This window comes from Natator depressus, chromosome 1 (genome assembly GCF_965152275.1).
Source record: "Natator depressus isolate rNatDep1 chromosome 1, rNatDep2.hap1, whole genome shotgun sequence".
Lineage (NCBI taxonomy): Eukaryota > Metazoa > Chordata > Testudines > Cheloniidae > Natator > Natator depressus.
The window spans coordinates 3,578,159-3,595,490 of NC_134234.1; the positions used below are offsets into that span (position 1 = coordinate 3,578,159).

At 56.6% G+C, this 17,332-nt stretch overlaps 1 pseudogene; it reads left to right on the forward strand.

The window, feature by feature from the left end:
• The first annotated feature begins 2,858 nt into the window (after positions 1-2,858).
• LOC141981007 (ubiquilin-1 pseudogene) lies at positions 2,859-4,517 on the forward strand (annotated as a pseudogene).
• Positions 4,518-17,332: the final 12,815 nt, after the last annotated feature.

Sequence of the window (17,332 nt, forward strand, 5' to 3'; positions counted from 1 at the left end):
GAGAGGCAGGGGATGGAGGGAGGCCAGGCCTAATTCCAACACTCCCCTGTGAGCCGTGTGCTATCCGTGCAATCGCTGGCATGGCTAAATCCAGCGGGGTCCCCCTGACTCCCGGCTCCGCATCTAACAAGCCCCGAAGGGAACGGGAGAGTTAATCCCTGCTGAATCCTCAGTGCTAGCAGCAGGGCTGGGGGCTCTGCCTCCCAGTGCGCTGGCAGGCTGCAAATGGTAAAGGAAGAAATGGATTGTGACCCGCTGTGGGGGTGAGGATAATGAGAGATAAATATCCCCCCGCCCGGGTTTTTAATGCAAAGGGGACGTTTCACCTGCTCAGAGCAAGGGACTCCTCCCCTTCTGATGGCGCACAAATTGGGCGAGGTACATGCTTCATCAGAGACTCCTCCTTCTAGCGGCCTGGCCGGTGGGTCTGGCTCACGTGTTCAGGGTCCAAAAGGTCACCAGATTTGGGATAGGGAAGGGATTTTCCCCTGTTCAGATGGGCACGGACCTTGGCGGCTTTCTGCCTTCTTCTGCAGCCTGAGATGTGGATCGCCTGCTGGGATCACCTGGGCAGGCCTCACCTGATCAATCCCCTGCACTGCAGGGGCCTCAGGCATTGGGGGCCCCTCGGTCCCTCCGGTTCTCAGCCTGCTGGCTAAAATGCTTTGGTCTAACTAAAGTTTTGGGGCTCAGTAGCGAGGCACCTGGGCGAGGTGCTCTGGCCTGTGCCATGCAGGAGGTCAGGTCTGCACTCCATGAAACATGCTCAGGAACTTACGTTTATTTACTCGACTTAATATACGCCATCTCAGGGTTAGGAAAACCCAGCCCATCACCCAAGACCATCCCCCCTTCGGATTCACATTGACCTGCTGTCAGTAGAAGCTTTCCCTGGGCAAGGACGGCAGAATCAGACCAAAGCGAATAGCTGATAAGCTCAGAACATTCTTGCAATGGCATTTTGCCGTTTGCAGCAGAGAGAGAACTCATGGGTCGCTGGAGCCAGCTCGCTGAGATTGACTGCCCAGCCCAGGCTCTTGTCTGAAAAGTTATTAGCATTTTAACTAGCAACGTCAGCATGGGTCATTGGGAGCTGCCTGGCTAATTTCAGCTCACCAACCGCTCCCGGGGCGGTACAGGGAAACAGGAGGATCCGGCTTGCAGGGAGACGTGTCGCGGTGGATGAGAGGCCCCATGGAAATGCTGATATATTTGATCAATTAGCCAGAGAGTTGCCTTCAGCTGCGGGTCAGTGGGTGCAACTGAGAGCCGCAGTCGGTCCACAGCCCAGAGAAAGGCTGCCGGGTCTGACTGTGAGCAGGAGCGAATGACACAGCCGCTGTTCATGGACGGTAAAGGCCTGCAAGTGGGCGAATCCTCAGGCTCTGCCATTGGACAGCCAGGCGCACGGCTCACTTTTCCCACACGTGGTACCGGGCAGGACTGGGTGCTTTAGATTTGACTGACTCTTCCCTCTGGCACTTTGGCTTTGGCCCAATAACAGGGATTTACGGATTCCAGCAGCAGCCGCGTGGGGCGGGGAGGGGAACACGTGGGTCAGCTTCATTTTTTTTTCACAGGCTCCTCGGTGACTGAAATGCAGCAAGAGGGACGTTATAACCCGGCAGTGCTGCACTGCCTCCAGGGCGTGTCCCATAAGGGGCACCAAACTCCTCAGCCTTCCAGAGGGGCTTCGCCCTGAAGACAGGCCCCCTGGGAGGTGGAGGGAAGGGTAAATGGCTGTAGCTCTCACCATCAACTCCTTTGATGGTTACAAACCTTCCTCTAATTTCAAGCCTAAACTTGTTGATGGCTAGTTTCTACCCATTTGTTCTTGTGTCCACACTGGCACTTACCTTAAATAAGTCCTCTCCCTCCCTGGTATTTGTCCCTCTGATGTATTTATAGAGAGCGATCACACAACCTTTTGAAATTTGCATGCCAGCCATCTGGTTCCATTTTGGTTTAAGTGGAGCTCATCCCTCCTGTATAGACCACTCTCCCTCCAAAAGGTTCCCCAGTTCCTAATAACCCTAAATCCCTCCTCCCTGCACCACCATCTCATCCACACATTGAGACCTGCAGCTCTGCCAGTCTGACTGGCCCTGCACGTGGAACTGGGAGGATTTCCGAGAATGCTGCCATGGCGGTCCAGGACTTCAGTCTCTTACCTAGCAGCCTACATTTGGCCTCCAGGACCTCTCTCCTACCTATCCCTATGTCGTTGTACCTACATATGCCATGACCACCGGCTCGTCCTCAGTAAGGTTATCTAGATGTCTCATGAGATCCACTACCTTTGCACCCAGCGGGCAATTCACCATGTGGTTCTCCCAGCCATCGCAAACCCAACTATCTATATTTCTAATAATGAAATCCCCCCATTGCTATTGCCTATTTCTTCCTAATAATTGGGGTCGCTGCCCTGGAGGGGTGTTGTGAGTCTGAGAGGAGACCATGACATTATCAGGAAGGTGGATCCCCTTTGCTGCAGCTTGATGCTTCCTGCCCCAAGATTTACCTTCTCCTTAACAGCACCAGGGGCATTTGCTTCCCAGCTCACATTACCTGTTCATGGTAGCGACATTGGTGTTGGCCCTTGCACCCCACCTGGGGACTACTTACTGCATGGGGAATAAGGCAGGTGTCCATGTGGTTTCTTGCTTACAGTGACATCAGCAGGGATGTCACAGTCCACCCGGGCAGAGCCAGGAGGTTAGGAAGCTGTGAGCAGAGGGGCAGCATGGGGCGGTGCACCAGCTGGCACGAGTGCTCTGGATCTGGTCTCTAGACATTCCCAGCCCCTCTGAGTCTCTGGTCTCTCTGCTTTCCCGGAAGGGACCAGCATCGGGTTAACCATGGCTGGAAAGGGACAGGGCCCTGGCGGCAACCCTGCAGCGTTCCAGATCATCAAAGTGACCGTGAAGACCCTCAAGGAAAGGGAGGAGTTTGCAGTGTGGGAGAACAGCACCATCGCCGACTTTCGGGGCGAAATCGCCAAGCGCTTCCATGCTCCCACCAACCTGCTCCTCTTGATCTTTGCTGGGAAAATTGTGAATGACCAAGATACTCTCAGCCAGGCTGGGATCCATGACGGATTCACCATCCACCTCGTCATCAGGCCGCAAACGAGAGCAGACGACCAGCCAGCCACCCTTCCAGCACCAGCCAACAGCGCGTCCCTGGGCAGAGGCCCCCCTGGCTCAGCTGGTCTGGCAGATCGGAGCATGCTTGGTGGGAATGCACCCAGCCTTTTAGGTTTCCTAAATGAGCTCCAGCAGCTTCTGGTGGTCAACCCCGAAATGATCCTACAGATTCTGGAAAATCCCTTGGTCCAGAGGGTGCTGTCAAACACCGACCTGATAACACAGTTCTTAAGGGAACACCCCCTGTTCCATCAGTTTGTGCAGCAAAATCCAGGGGTCAGCCACATCTGGACCAACCCAGCCCTCATGCGAGAAACGATCGAGTTCGTTAGGAACGCAGCGATGATGCGGGAAATATTGAGAAACAGGAGTCAGACTCTGCTGCTGGGTGGAGACAAAGTCTTGTGGCAAATGCTCGCTGATACTCCAAAACCAACGCTGAATGGACCACAGGCGCAGTGTGCAAATAACCCATCCCAGAAAAAGCCATCCCCAGCGGGGGTCAGCCAACCATCCCACACAGAAAACAGAGACCCTTTGCCGAATCCTTGGGCCTCTCAGTTTGGTCCCCAGAGTTCCACCCCTCATCGCAACAGTGGCACTGACGTTGGGAGTATTCATGTCAGCAACAGCCCAAACTGCAGCACGGGGCAGAGCCCCTGGGTGCCGCCTGGAGGACCTGGAGTCGCAGCTGGGATGTGTAACCCGCCGGAAGTGCAGAACGCCTTGCAAGCGATAACCAGGAATGCCCTGCCTTTCCAGAGCATGCTGTCTGTCCCCTACATGAGGAATATAATGCAGACCTTGAGCCAGAACCCCAGTCTCATTGTGCACTTCATGCTGAGTAACCCCCGGTTCGTTGGAATCATGCATCCCCAACAAGAAGTAGCACGGGAGCTCCAAGCTCTCCTCCAGCTGCTGCACAGCCCAGACATGCTGTTAGTGATGGCAAACCCGAGAGCCACCAAGGCTCTGTCCCAGATTCAGCAGGGTTTCCATACCCTGGGGATGGAAGTGCTAAGGTTCGCCCAAGGCAGAGCTCCTGGCTCAGGGGGAGTGGGAAGCCCTGTCGATGGTGGAGAAGTAACTGGGACTGGTTCTGAGCCATGTGAGAATGCAAGCCCAGCACCAGGCTCAGCCGAGTCGGGGTGCCAGCTCTGTAACACTGAGCAAATCACGCAGGGTCTTGGTCAAGCAAGTCCCCCACTTCCCCAAACTCCAGAAACCCAGTTCCAGCAGCAGCTGGAGCAGCTCTACGTAATGGGTTTCCTAAACCACGAAGCCAACGTACAAGCTCTGAGAGCAGCTGGAGGAGACGTCAACACTGCGATTGACAAACTACTGGGCTCCCAGCCACCCTGGCCATGTTAGCCATTCTGGTTTTGCTGATGGCTCTGAAGACTAAGCTGCTTGGGGATCTATCCTTTGGACTCTTGTTACCCTCTCTTGCTATAAACTAAAGCTGATCACCATGCGTCTTGAGCTGTAGTTTTCTTCAAGCAGTGGGGAATCAATGCCTCTGAGTTCAAAGCAAGCTTAGGGTGCACTGTGACTATCAGCGATCATTAATCCATGAGCATTGGTCTGTCTGGCCTATAGCTCTCAAAAATTAATTTCCTATTAAAATATTAGCCTCCAGCAGTAACAGATGTGCTGTAATTTGTTTACTGATGGCCTAAGCTCCAGCCAAACAAGGGGAGGGAACGTGGTGGGCAGAGGAACACATGGAGGAGCTGGTCTCTCCCTCCACTGCTTGTCTTCATGGTTGATTATCAGAGGGTCCTTTTAGGTCCCTAACTACTGGATCTCCTGGGAAGGGTCATGGCCCAAAACCACCTGTTCTCTTCAGCTGGGCACGAGCTCCCAAGCCTTCCGCGCGATTAACCCAGTGTTGGTAGTGTCTTGCAATAGGATCTGGGCAGTGCCATGCCCCCCACCCACCCTCCGCTTTGATTCTGGGTGCTGCCCCTGACACAAGGGGGGACTCCCCCCTCAACATCCACAAACCCACTTCCTGGCCCTCCTTCAAATCCCACCTCAAAGCTCCCCTTTGCTGTGAGACCTACGAAAAACTGGCCAGTGCTTAGACTGCTGCTGTGCTGAGATCCCTGCCTTCGTGCCTCACCGTTGTGTTTCCTCATCGGGCTGTAGCCATCTCTTATCCTGGGTGCAGGGACTGTGGTTCTGGTCTGTGTTTGTACAATGCCCAGCAAAATGGGCTCTTAGGCGTTACGATAATACAAATAATGAATCATCATCATCGTTTAAGGTGTTGATAGTCACCGAAGGAGGCTGTGCAGTCCAGACGATGGGACACTAGACTGGCGTTAGGAGGCCCGGTCTCCTTTCCCAGTTTGGCTGGTGACTGTCTCTTGGGTGAGTCACACATTCTCCATACTCCTTTCCTCTCAGCATCCTGGGGATGGTAAGTTTGGATTGGCTCTTGCAGGACGGTTTGAGCTCTCTCAATCACTGTTTCTCAACATTTTTGATATCAGGACGGATATGCTCCTGTTATCCATCCTACCTACCTGTCTGTCCTAACTTCCGATCCTAGCTAACTAGCCTCTCCCCTTAGTTCCCCATTACTGTGGTATCTGAAGGCCAGCTTTTTAAAGGTATTTGGTGCCTAAAGATGCAGGTAGGTACCCAAATACCTGGATGCCTCCTACGTGTCTGTGACTATGTCCCCATACCCCCCACCTTGTGAGGCAGGGAAGGTTAGCGTCTCCATGTAACAGACGGAGATCTGAGGGACAGAGAAATTAAGGCCCCTCTGTCCAAAAGTGACCTACAGGAGGGACCTTAAGGTGTCTCAGTCCGGGCACCCAAAATTAGTGTCCAAGGTAGAAAATTTCTGCTTCAGTGACTTGCCCAAGGCCCCAGAGTAAACCTGTGGCAGAGCGAGGAAGCGAGCGCAGGCTTTCTGGGGCCTCACTCTGTTCCCTCTCCACAAAGCCCCACTCCTGGGCACAGCAGCTAATGCTCAGGACTTGTCTACATGGCTCTGGGCATGTGTGTGTGTGCGTGTCCACATGTGCCTGTGTTTTGCACAGAGATTTTTTGGCATGAAAATTACTTCTTCCAACTCGTTGCAATTCTTCTTTCAAATGAACTGGCTCCTCTTTTGAGGCCTGTGACGGGGGTGTCGTTCGTGCAGAGAAAGGTTCGCGCTGATTCAGAGGCAAGTAGGTTGAGCCGGCCGTGTGGACGCAGTCTTTTCAGATGAGTGATTCCACAAAAGGTTATGTGCAAAACTATATCCCACAAAAAACCAACCCTGTGCAGACAAGCCCCAAGTCCTGGGCCCTTGGCTCTGTTCTGCCATCTCTGCAGGTGAGCCAGTACCCACTGGCACTGGACGCCCAGAGAGCTAAAGACCCAGGCTCTCAGGCTGGGTCTGTAGCAGACTCCTGTCCTTTGTGGACTGGGCACAGACTGGGACTCCTAACCCCCCCTCCCTGGTGGGTTACCCCCCGTGTTTAGAGGCCCTTATGGCTCCAGGGTAAGACAGCTGGTTAATCAGAGTTATTCTTTGGGCCAGTAGCTGGCAGGGGACGTACTGGATGAGTGGGTGGGTGAAATGTGCCGTTCAGAGCACGGCCCAAATGATGAAATAAAAGTCTAGACCATAATGAATGGCTTGGAGACAGGAGGGTGGGAGCGTCTCTGCTCCCTGTCTCCTAACACAAGAACAATGTGCCACTGAGTGAAATTGAAAAGGGTCCGGAGGGATCATAGCTTGCCACGGAGTCAGCGGGCCAATGCGCTGGAACTGCTCCAAATGAAGCCAGTCGGGACTCTGGGGTGGCCTGCCCGCTGTTGCCAGGGCAAGAAGCCTGCGTGGCTTCGGCCTTCCTCGGTCTGACCTCAGAGCAGTCGGCAACCCCCGTTTACCAGGCGCTTCCCGCAGCGAGTCTGCCTGGGCCCTGCACCCCCACTCTGCCGTCAGCCGTGACTCTCAGCCAGCCTTGTAAAACGGACGGTTTATTAGTCGACAGGTACACAGCACAGAACAGAGCTTATCAGCACAGAAATCAGTGACTTTCAGCCAACCCCATCTTGGGGGAATCCCGGGCCCGACGCCCTGGTCTCCCCCGTCTCCAAGTCCCCCACAGCAGACTGCCTGGCCCCCACTGCCTGGCCTCCAACAGGGCTGTGGCTCCTCCCCTGGGCTTGTCCTGCTTCCTGGGCAAAGCGTCACCTGGTTGCATCCCCCTCTTCAGTCTCAGATTATGAAGGGCACCGGCCATCACTTACTTACGTGCAGGCAGCTGGGCAGCCTCACCTGCTCCTGAGAGCCTCAGCAAAAGTCGCACACCCAATTCCCACCACCTAGGCATCGGTGCAGTCCACAGGGAAACTGAGGCACACCCAGTATTTGTACAGGACAGTCAGACTCACATGCAACATAACAAAGGGAAAAACCCCACTTCGTCACATAGCTAATGACAACTCAAAAGTTGGCAGGGAAATTCAACCTTGTGCTTCAGAATTTAAGTCAACTGGGGACCCGGATTAGATCTCCGTGAAGGGCAGGTTGGCCCATTCCTCCAGTGCTCTTATCCCTCCCTCCTCCGCAGCATCTGGAGCCAGCGTTTTTTGTTTGGTTGGGGGGGGGGGGCTGTTGGTTTGGCGGTTATTTGGCTCGCAAAATGCTGTGGTCTGTAATTGCCTTTGCTGAAGGCCCTTTGGCTTATCCCGCTGAGATTCTGATAGACCTGGTGGGTTTTTTGTGTTTGTTTTCAATTTGCACAAGCCCCAGAGCAGGGGACAGCCAATGCCTTTGGATCAAAATGTAATCTGGATTGGCCTGATTCATGGGACAGAAAACGGGGAGCGTGGGTCACAGCTGCTCAGCGTGGCACAGCCCTTCCGCTGCTGTAGCTCCCGGTAGCGCCTCTGACTTCGCCCTCTGTCACGGAGTGTGGGGGAGTCCAGGCCCTGCACCCCTCTTCCTGGGATTCACTGAGACTCTCAGCCAGCCAGTAAAACAGAAGGTTTATTGGATAACAGGAACACAGTCCAAAACAGAGCTTGTGGGTACACCCAGGACCCCTCAGTGAAGTCCTTCTGGGGGAGCAGGGAGCTTAGACCCCAGCCCTGGGGTTCCCTGTGTTCCTCCACCCAGCCCCAAACTGAAACTAAACCCACCCAGCAGGTTCCCTGCTGCAGCCTCCATCCACATTCCTGGGCAGAGGTGTCACCTCCCCCTCCCCCTCCTGGCTCAGGTGACAGGCTCTCAGGTCTCCCGTCCCCAGGGCACGTTCCCAGGTCAACACTCCCCCCTCCCTGCTGCGTCACATCGTCACATCTCTCCCCCCTTCGAGACTGAACTGAGCGGGGTCACTGTGACCAGTGACCTGGGGAAGTTCGGGGCCCCCTCTCCGGGACAGCGCATCCGCTATCAGGTTGGCACTTCCCTTCACATGGACCAAGTCCATGTCGTAATCCTGCAGGAGCAGGCTCCACCTCAGGAGCTTGGCGTTGGCTCCTTTCATCTGGTGCAGCCAGGTCAGGGGAGAGTGGTCGGTGTACACGGTGAAGTGTCGCCCGAAGAGATAGGGCTCTAGTTTCTTGAGGGCCCACACCATGGCCAGGCACTCCTTCTCGATGGCCGCATAGTGTTGCTCCCGGGGTAGCAACTTCTTGCTCAGGTACACGATGGGGTGTCTCTCCCCCTTTTCATCCTCCTGCATTAACACCGCCCCCAGTCCCGTGTCGGAGGCGTCGGTGAACACCACAAAGGGCTTGTCAAAGTCTGGGTTTGCTAGAACTGGGCCACTGACCAGAGCCTCCTTCAGCGCCCGGAAAGCCTCCTGGCACTGCTCGGTCCAGACCACCTTGTCTGGCTTCCCCTTCTTGCATAGCTCAGTGATGGGGGTGGCTATGGCGCTAAAGTGGGGCACAAATCTTCGGTAGTATCCTGCCATCCCAATAAAGGCTTGGACCTGCTTTTTGGTGTGGGGAGCGGGCCAGTCTCTGATCACCTCCACCTTGGCCGGTTCCGGCTTTAGGCGGCCGCTCCCCACCCGATGGCCCAGGTAAGATACTTCAGCCATCCCCACCTTGCACTTCCGCTTTGACAGTCAGCCCAGCCCCCTGGAGTCGGTCCAGCACTTGTCTAACCTGGGACACGTGGTCCTCCCAGGTCTGGCTAAAGACACAGATGTCGTCAATATACGCCACGGCAAAACTCTCCATCCCCCTCAGGAGCTGGTCCACCAGGCGCTGGAAGGTGGCCGGCGCTCCCTTGAGGCCGAAAGGCAGGGTCAGAAACTCATAGAGCCCCAGAGGGGTGATAAAGGCCGATTTCAGCCGGGCATCTGCATCCAGCGGCACTTGCCAGTAGCCCTTTGTAAGGTCCATGGTGGTAAGGTACCGAGCTCCTCCCAGCTTGTCTAGGAGCTCGTCCGGCCTGGGCATGGGGTAGGCATCCGATACAGTGATGGCATTGAGCTTCCGATAGTCCACACAGAACCGGACTGACCCATCCTTTTTGGGGACCAGCACCACCGGCGAGGCCCAAGGGCTGGCCGATGGCTGGATCACCCCCAAAGCCAGCATGTCCCGGACCTCTCTTTCCAGGTCCTGAGCAGTTTTCCCTGTGACTCGGAAGGGGGAGCATCTTATCGGCGGGTGCGACCCTGTCTGCACCCGGTGGACAGTCAGATTAGTGCGTCCAGGCTGGTTGGAAAACAGCTGTCGGTACGGATGCAGCACCCCCCTGACCTCAGCTTGCTGGGCAGGGGTGAGCTGATCCGAGAGGGGGATTGTTTCCAGGGGGGAACCAGCTCTGGTCCCAGGGAATAGATCTACTAAAGGGTCATCTCCCTGCTCCTCCCACTGACCACACACAGCTAACACCACATTCCCCCTGGCATAATATGGCTTCATCATATTCACATGGTACACCCGGCGGTGGTGGGCCCGGTTCGACAGCTCCACCACATAGTTTACCTCATTGAGCTGCTTGACGACCTTGAACGGGCCCTCCCAGGCGGCCTGTAGTTTGTTCTTTCTCACGGGGATGAGAACCATCACCTGATCCCCGGTGGCATAGGCACGGGCCCGCGCCGTGCGGTCATACCAGACCTTCTGCTTCCTCTGGGCTCTGGCCAGATTCTCCCTGGCCAGGCCCATGAGTTCAGCCAGTCTCTCTCGGAAGGTCAGGACATACTCCACCACTGACTCTCCATCGGGAGTGGCCTTCACCTCCCACTCGTCTCTCATCAGGTCCAGGGGGCCCCTCACCCTCCTTCCATATAACAGTTCGAAAGGCGAAAATCCGGTAGACTCCTGGGGCACCTCCCTGTACGCGAACAGCAGGTGAGGTAAGTACTTGTCCCAATCCTGCGGGTGCTGGTTCATAAAGGTTTTCAGCATCATCTTTAGCGTCCCGTTAAACCTCTCCACCAGCCCATTGGACTGGGGGTGATACGCTGAGGCCCAGTCATGCCGGACCCCACATTTCTCCCACAAGCACCGGAGCAGGGCCGACATGAAGTTGGAGCCTTGGTCTGTCAAGACTTCCCTGGGGAACCCCACTCGGCTGAAAATGGTCAGGAGCGCATCTGCCACGGTGTCTGCTTCAATGGAAGCTAAGGGCACTGCCTCGGGGTAGCGGGTGGCAAAATCTACCACCACCAGAATGTATTTCTTCCCCGACCGGGTCGTCTTGCTGAGAGGCCCCACGATGTCCATGGCCACCTTCTGGAAAGGCTCCTCTATGATGGGCAAAGGTCTCAACGCCGCTTGCCCCTTGTCCCGGGCCTTCCCCACCCTCTGACAGGGGTCACAGGATCGGCAATACTGCCGGACGGTGGTAAAGACCCCGGGCCAGTAAAAGTTCTGTAGCAACCTCTGCCGGGTGCGCCGGATTCCCTGGTGCCCTGCGAGGGGGATGTCATGGGCCAGGGACAGGAGCTTGCGGCGGTACTTCTGGGGGACCACCAGCTGCCTCCTGATCCCACAGGACTCCCCTTCCCCTGGGGGAGCCCATTCTCGGTACAGGAACCCCTTCTCCCACAGGAACCTCTCCTGGCAGCCTCTCCTCATGGTCCGTCCCTCACTGAGGTCGGCCAGGTCCCTGAGCTTCTGCAAGGAGGGATCTTTCCTCAACTCGGCCTGGAACTCAGCGGCTGGGGAAGGGATGGGGCCCGGTTCCCCCTCCGTGGCCAGGTCTGAGGCCGCAGCCTCTCTGAGCCGTGCCCCTCGGCGCTCCCTCCCCACCCGAGTAGGGTCTCGCGCCTCCAGTGTGGTACCCTCCCCAGGGTCAGGTCGCAGTGCCCCTCGCCGGCTCTGGCTACGGGTCACAACCAGGGCGGTCTGGGGGTCGCTTGGCCAGTCCTCTAGGTCTCCCCCCATCAAAACTTCAGTGGGCAAATGGTGGTGTACCCCCACATCCTTGGGGCCCTCCTTGGTCCCCCATTTCAGGTGTACCCTTGCCACGGGCACCTTAAATGGGGTCCCGCCCACCCCCGTCAGGGTCAGGTAGGTGTTGGGCACCACCCGATCTGGGGCCACCACCTCGGGCCGGGCCAGCGTCACCTCCGCGCCCGTATCCCAGTATCCATTGACCTTCCTCCCATCCACCTCCAGGGGAACAAGGCACTCTCTCCGGAGGGACAGCCCCGCACCCACCCTGTAAACCGAGCACCCTGAGTCCAGAGCCTCCAGCCCTCTGGTGGGGCTGGCTGGGGGTACTCTTCCCTCCTGAGCAGGTGGCAAACTGGTAGCCCCCCTTTCCTGGGTCGCCTGCCCCTTGTCCAGCTGAGTCCCTACCCAGTTAACCCTGGGTAGGTTGGGTCTGCTCAGTTTGTCCCTGAGCCCGGGGCACTGGGCCCATACGTGGCCTCTCTGGCCACAGTGATAGCAGCTCAGGTCACGTTGGTCCCCTCGAACGGGTCGGAGGGGCCCGACACCAGGCGTTCCCCTTTGGAGGGGGTTCTCCCTATTTCCCCGCTGGGAGGCCCCATGGTGACTCTCTCTCTGCATCGGGGGGGGCCTGTTCTTTTGGGACTCCTCCCGGCTACCCCCTGACCGACTGTTCACAAACTCGTCGGCCAGCTGCCCTGCATGCTGGGGGTTCGCGAGCTTTTTGTCCACCAGCCACAGCCTCAGGTCGGAAGGGCACTGTTCATACAGGTGCTCCAGTACAAACAGGTCAAGCAGGTCCTCTTTAGTTTGGGCCCCCGCTGTCCACTTGTGGGCATATCCCTGCATCCTGTTGACCAGTTGTAGGTAGGTGACCTCAGGCGTTTTACGCTGACTCCGGAACCTTCTCCGGTACATCTCGGGGGTCAGCCCAAACTCACGGAGCAGGGCCTGTTTGAACAGTTCATAGTCCCCTGCCTCTGCCCCTGTCATCCGGCTGTAGACCTCCACGGCTTTGGGGTCCAGTAAGGGGGTGAGGAACTGGAGCCTGTCGGCAGGGTCAACCCTGTGCAGCTCGCAGGCATTCTCAAAGGCCGTCAGGAAGCTATCTATGTCCTCCCCCTCCTTCCGCTGGGCCAGGAAGCACTTATCAAAGCTCCTTGCAGTCTTGGGTCCCCCCTCACTCACCGCAGCCGGGGCCCCACTGCTCCTCAGCCTGGCCAGCTCCAGTTCATGCTGTCTTTGTTTCTCCTTCTCCTGCTGCTCATGTTGACGTTCCCTCTCCTTCTCCTGACGCTCCCTCTCCTTCTCCTCCTGCTCATGTTGACGTTGTTTCTCCTTCTCCTCCTGCTCATGTTGACGTTGTTTCTCCTCATGTTGACGTTGTTTTTCATGATCCTCCAGCTCCCTCATTTTCCTCTCCCTCTCCCATTCCAGCCGCATCCGCTCCAGGGATGGGGAGCTCCGCTGGGAGGATCCCCTGCTGGCTGCTGGGGTCAGGGGGCCCTCGGTATTCGCTGGGCTTCCCACAACCCCTCCCCCAGGCATAGGTAGGAAGGGTCTCGGGGTGTCCTGGGCAGCAGTCTGACCCCTCCCAGCCTGGTCAGGCCCCAGGGCCCACGCTGCGTCCGCCGGCCGGCTTCCCTCAGGGACAGGGATCGGGTCATCCAAGCGATCCCTCTCCTCCAGCTGGGCAATCAGCTGTTCCTTGGTGGACCTCCCGACGCGCAGCCCCCTCTGCCTGCACAGCTCCACCAGGTCGCTCTTAAGGCGTTTAGCGTGCATCTCCCGGTTGGCCACTCGCAGGCCGGGCAGCTGTCCACGGTTTCCAGGAAAAGCCCCTAGTGTGCCAGTCCTTCTTGAGGTCACCACCTCTTTGCCAGGGTCGAGCTGCAGACTCCTCCGCCCCTGGGACCGCTCGCTGCAATCCCCCGGGGGACCCTGTTACTGCAAAAGTCCTTCTCTCTGGTCACACACTCCCAGGGGTTAACCGCCCCCTGAAACCGTCTCTCTCTGAATCTTCAGCACGCCTGGTCCCCGTCAATCCCCCTTCGTTTTACTGTTCCCCAGTCACTTACTGCAGGAAGCGCCGTTCACGGGGTGCAGTAGATCCCACCGCTGCCACCAGTTGTCACGGAGTGTGGGGGAGTCCAGGCCCTGCACCCCTCTTCCTGGGATTCACTGAGACTCTCAGCCAGCCAGTAAAACAGAAGGTTTATTGGATAACAGGAACACAGTCCAAAACAGAGCTTGTGGGTACACCCAGGACCCCTCAGTGAAGTCCTTCTGGGGGAGCAGGGAGCTTAGACCCCAGCCCTGGGGTTCCCTGTGTTCCTCCACCCAGCCCCAAACTGAAAACTAAACCCACCCAGCAGGTTCCCTGCTGCAGCCTCCATCCACATTCCTGGGCAGAGGTGTCACCTCCCCCTCCCCCTCCTGGCTCAGGTGACAGGCTCTCAGGTCTCCCGTCCCCAGGGCACATTCCCAGGTCAACACTCCCCCCTCCCTGCTGCGTCACATCGTCACACCCTCTCCTCCCCGTCCAGAAGCTTTCCCAGCACTGCAGCCTGCAGTGCCCTGGGTGCCTGGATCGCTCATCCGAGGGTTAAATATTAACCGGAGCAGGAGTTCACCTGACTTGTGCATGTGTCTGGAATCACTGCACTCCGCAGGACAAGGCTGCGTGGCACAAGGCCAAGATAGTCAAACGTAAAGTCCAGCTCCCGCCGAGCCCCCAGCTGTTCTCACTCAGACCCCTGGGGACTGCTGGGGGACTCCGCGGTTTTGAAAAGCAGGCTTCTTATGTAGGGTCCTGACTTTAGGCACCTATTGTTGCAACTCTTGGCCATGCTCTGCTGCATTCTGCCCCACGCCCCCTCTGTGCAATAACCACTACACCGGTCAGGATGAAGGCACCGGTCTGAAGTGGGTGTTATAAAGAGATAACAGTATGTGCTGGGGAAGTCCCTGCCCCACCCTAGACGTGTGCAAAGAGAGAACAGTTCAACGCCAGGAACGCAATGCAAAGGTGAAAGGGCTTGCTCTGAAAATCATAAAGGAAGTTTAGCCAAATGCGAGGAATGTTCAGATCGGTAGGGCAGGACGTAGACCCAAACTCCGTTCCTTTTCATGGGGTGGATAAGAACCATGTGAGCACTTTCTTCTGCAGAGCTCTCTGGGGAAGAAGAGCTTTTGTAAACTATGTAGCACCGTATACATAAGAAGCTTGGAGTGGTACTTCAGAAATGTCCAGGAAGGGAGGGTGGTATCACGGGGCCCACTGTACAGATGGGGAAGGTGTAGCTCAGTGACTGTTCCAGGAGGCCTGTGGCAGACTTTGATTCCAAGCCCACTGAAATTGACTTCAGCTGACTTTGGATCAGAGGCAAGTGGCCAGCCTTCTTCCCAGAATCCCTCCCAGTCTGTTCCCTGTTTCTTCCCCTCAGGTCTGGCGATTCGGTTTAAACATGTGCAGATGAGCAAGTCTCCATTACATGTCAAATCTGCCCCCCCAAGGCGCCGCTGGAGTCCAATGAACATTTCATCCAGAGTTTTCGATGAGCACTGAGGGGCTGAAAAGGGGCCCACCCAGGGCTAAGGGGTAGATGAACCCCTTGCTCCATGTTGCAGCATTAAACAGTTCAATGTGGCCCAGGATTTTGTGCCAGGTTATCACTGGTGGCTCCCAGGGTAACACCCACCATTACGAATCTAGAAAAGGAGGACTTGTGGCACCTTAGAGACTAACCAATTTATCTGAGCATAAGCTGTAGCTCACGAAAGCTGATGCTCAGATAAATTGGTTAGTCTCTAAGGTGCCACAAGTCCTCCTTTTCTTTTTGCGAATACAGACTAACACGGCTGCTACTCTGACACCTGTCATTACGAATCTGTCTACTTTTATCAAAGACACCAAAAAAGAGGGGGAAAGCATGAAAGCCTTTGCAATGTAAAGTATTAAGTGAGGCTTTCGTTTTAACGCTCCCCCTTATTCCCTTTCCCCGTGGAGAGGTTTGAGAAGGAGACAAGCCCCAGTTTGACAGTCTCTTCAGGGGTTCTCATGACACAAAGAGTTGGTGGCCTCAGAGTGCGGCCACCAACTCTTGCTGGTGGCCGCTCTCACACTTTTCCCTAAAATCCTTGATGAGCTTGAGGACAAATAAACAAATAAATATGCACAGGGCCAAATCATCGTCATTTATTTATGGCTTGCTAGCAAGTCTGTTGTGAAAAGTGATATTAACAAGCATGGGAGTATCGCTTTTCACAGCAGACTTACTCAGCCCTGCCAAGCCTGGGGGCAAATTAAGCCCCGGATGGAGGGTCAGGGGAGGCAGCGCAGGGCCAGGGGCAATGGGGATGGGTGGGGGAAGGCACTGGGCGGGGGGGCTGGAGCCCGAAGCCCTGTGGCCAGGGCCTGCCGCCCCTCTGCCCTGCCACCCCAAAGCTGAAGCCCAAAGCCTGACCCCCACTGGCCCTGGGAAGGTGGGGAACTCACCGGCTGCCTGGTCCCCCAGCATTGTGCCCCGGGTGTCTCCACAGGGGGAGCAGAGCCCAGGAGCAACAGGGAGGGGCTGCTACTTCCCCCCCGCCCCGCCTAATAACAGCCCAGGAGGCTGTGGCCACCAGGAAAGGCCCTGGTGGCAGCTTTTGAGAACCCCTGTTCTTTGGGGGCCGGGTCAGAAAAGAAGTGAGTTCACAGGGGCTGGAGCTGTCCTGGCTGCTGCTAACGTCTGATCCCGTTTCCAAGACCAACACGGACAAGAGGGGAGAGGAAAGACCAGCAAAGAGAGAAAATGCAGCTTCTGTCTCTGATGCTGACTCTACTGCTGGAGAAACACAGACCCAGCCCGCGGTCTGACTGCCCGCCCCGAGACCTGGCAACCTGGGGCCAGCGCTGGGTGGTTTGGGGCCCTGCTTTCAGCTGCCTCTCTGGCCACAGGCTCTCAGCCATGTTGCAACCCTTGCAGGAGGGGCTGGCTAAGCCAGACACTGGCTCTATTACTGATTCAGCCCACACCCGTACTTCATTAACGGCATCTCCATGGGTCCGGATGGAGGCAGCTGGGCTCGGTAACTGAGCCAAAGAGGAGCAGGACAGAAAGGGAGGAAGCTGGGGGTGGCCATGTAGCGTGCAGCAGACCCTGGACCGGGGCGGGGTGGGGGGGGAGGTTTGGGCCTGGAAGCCAGACCCAGAGGGCTGAAGGAGGTTGTGGGAGGGCCAGGGGAGACTCAGAGACAGCTGCAGAGAGCATCTAGGCAGGTGCAGAGACCCTGCGAAGCTCTGGGAGCTGCAGTGGGGGGTTGCAGCCAGAGCACTAGACAAGGGAGGCGGAGACCCGTGGAAAGGCTGCAGCTAGGAAGGGCTGGGTGTGGCTGATTTGGGGCCTTCACTTTGAGGATTGTTTTAAACTGTCTCCTTAATGAACCCAGGCCCAAAGGCTGCTACTGGGCCAGACAGCCTTTGGGGATTACCTCCAGGAGCCTGAGAAGGGGAAACTGAGGCAGGGCACTGCAGAACCAGCCCTGTTCCAAGAAGGCAAGGAGAGAGAGAGAGAGAGAGAGAGAGAAGAAGAAGAACTAAGTTGGTGAATTAAAAGGAGACAGGAGGGGAGGGGTGACAGCAGGAGCCCAACTCTCACCCTGTGGGGGCCAGGCAGGTTTTCGCTGGAACACTTTTCAGTGATTTCCTCCTGTTTCTAGAATCATTCAGCTTGTTGTCGTATCAACCTGCGCCTTTACCAGGAGCCCTGCAAACCCCTAACAACGGGTCTCTTCCTCTAAACAATTCCGTCGGCACCAGGCTAGTT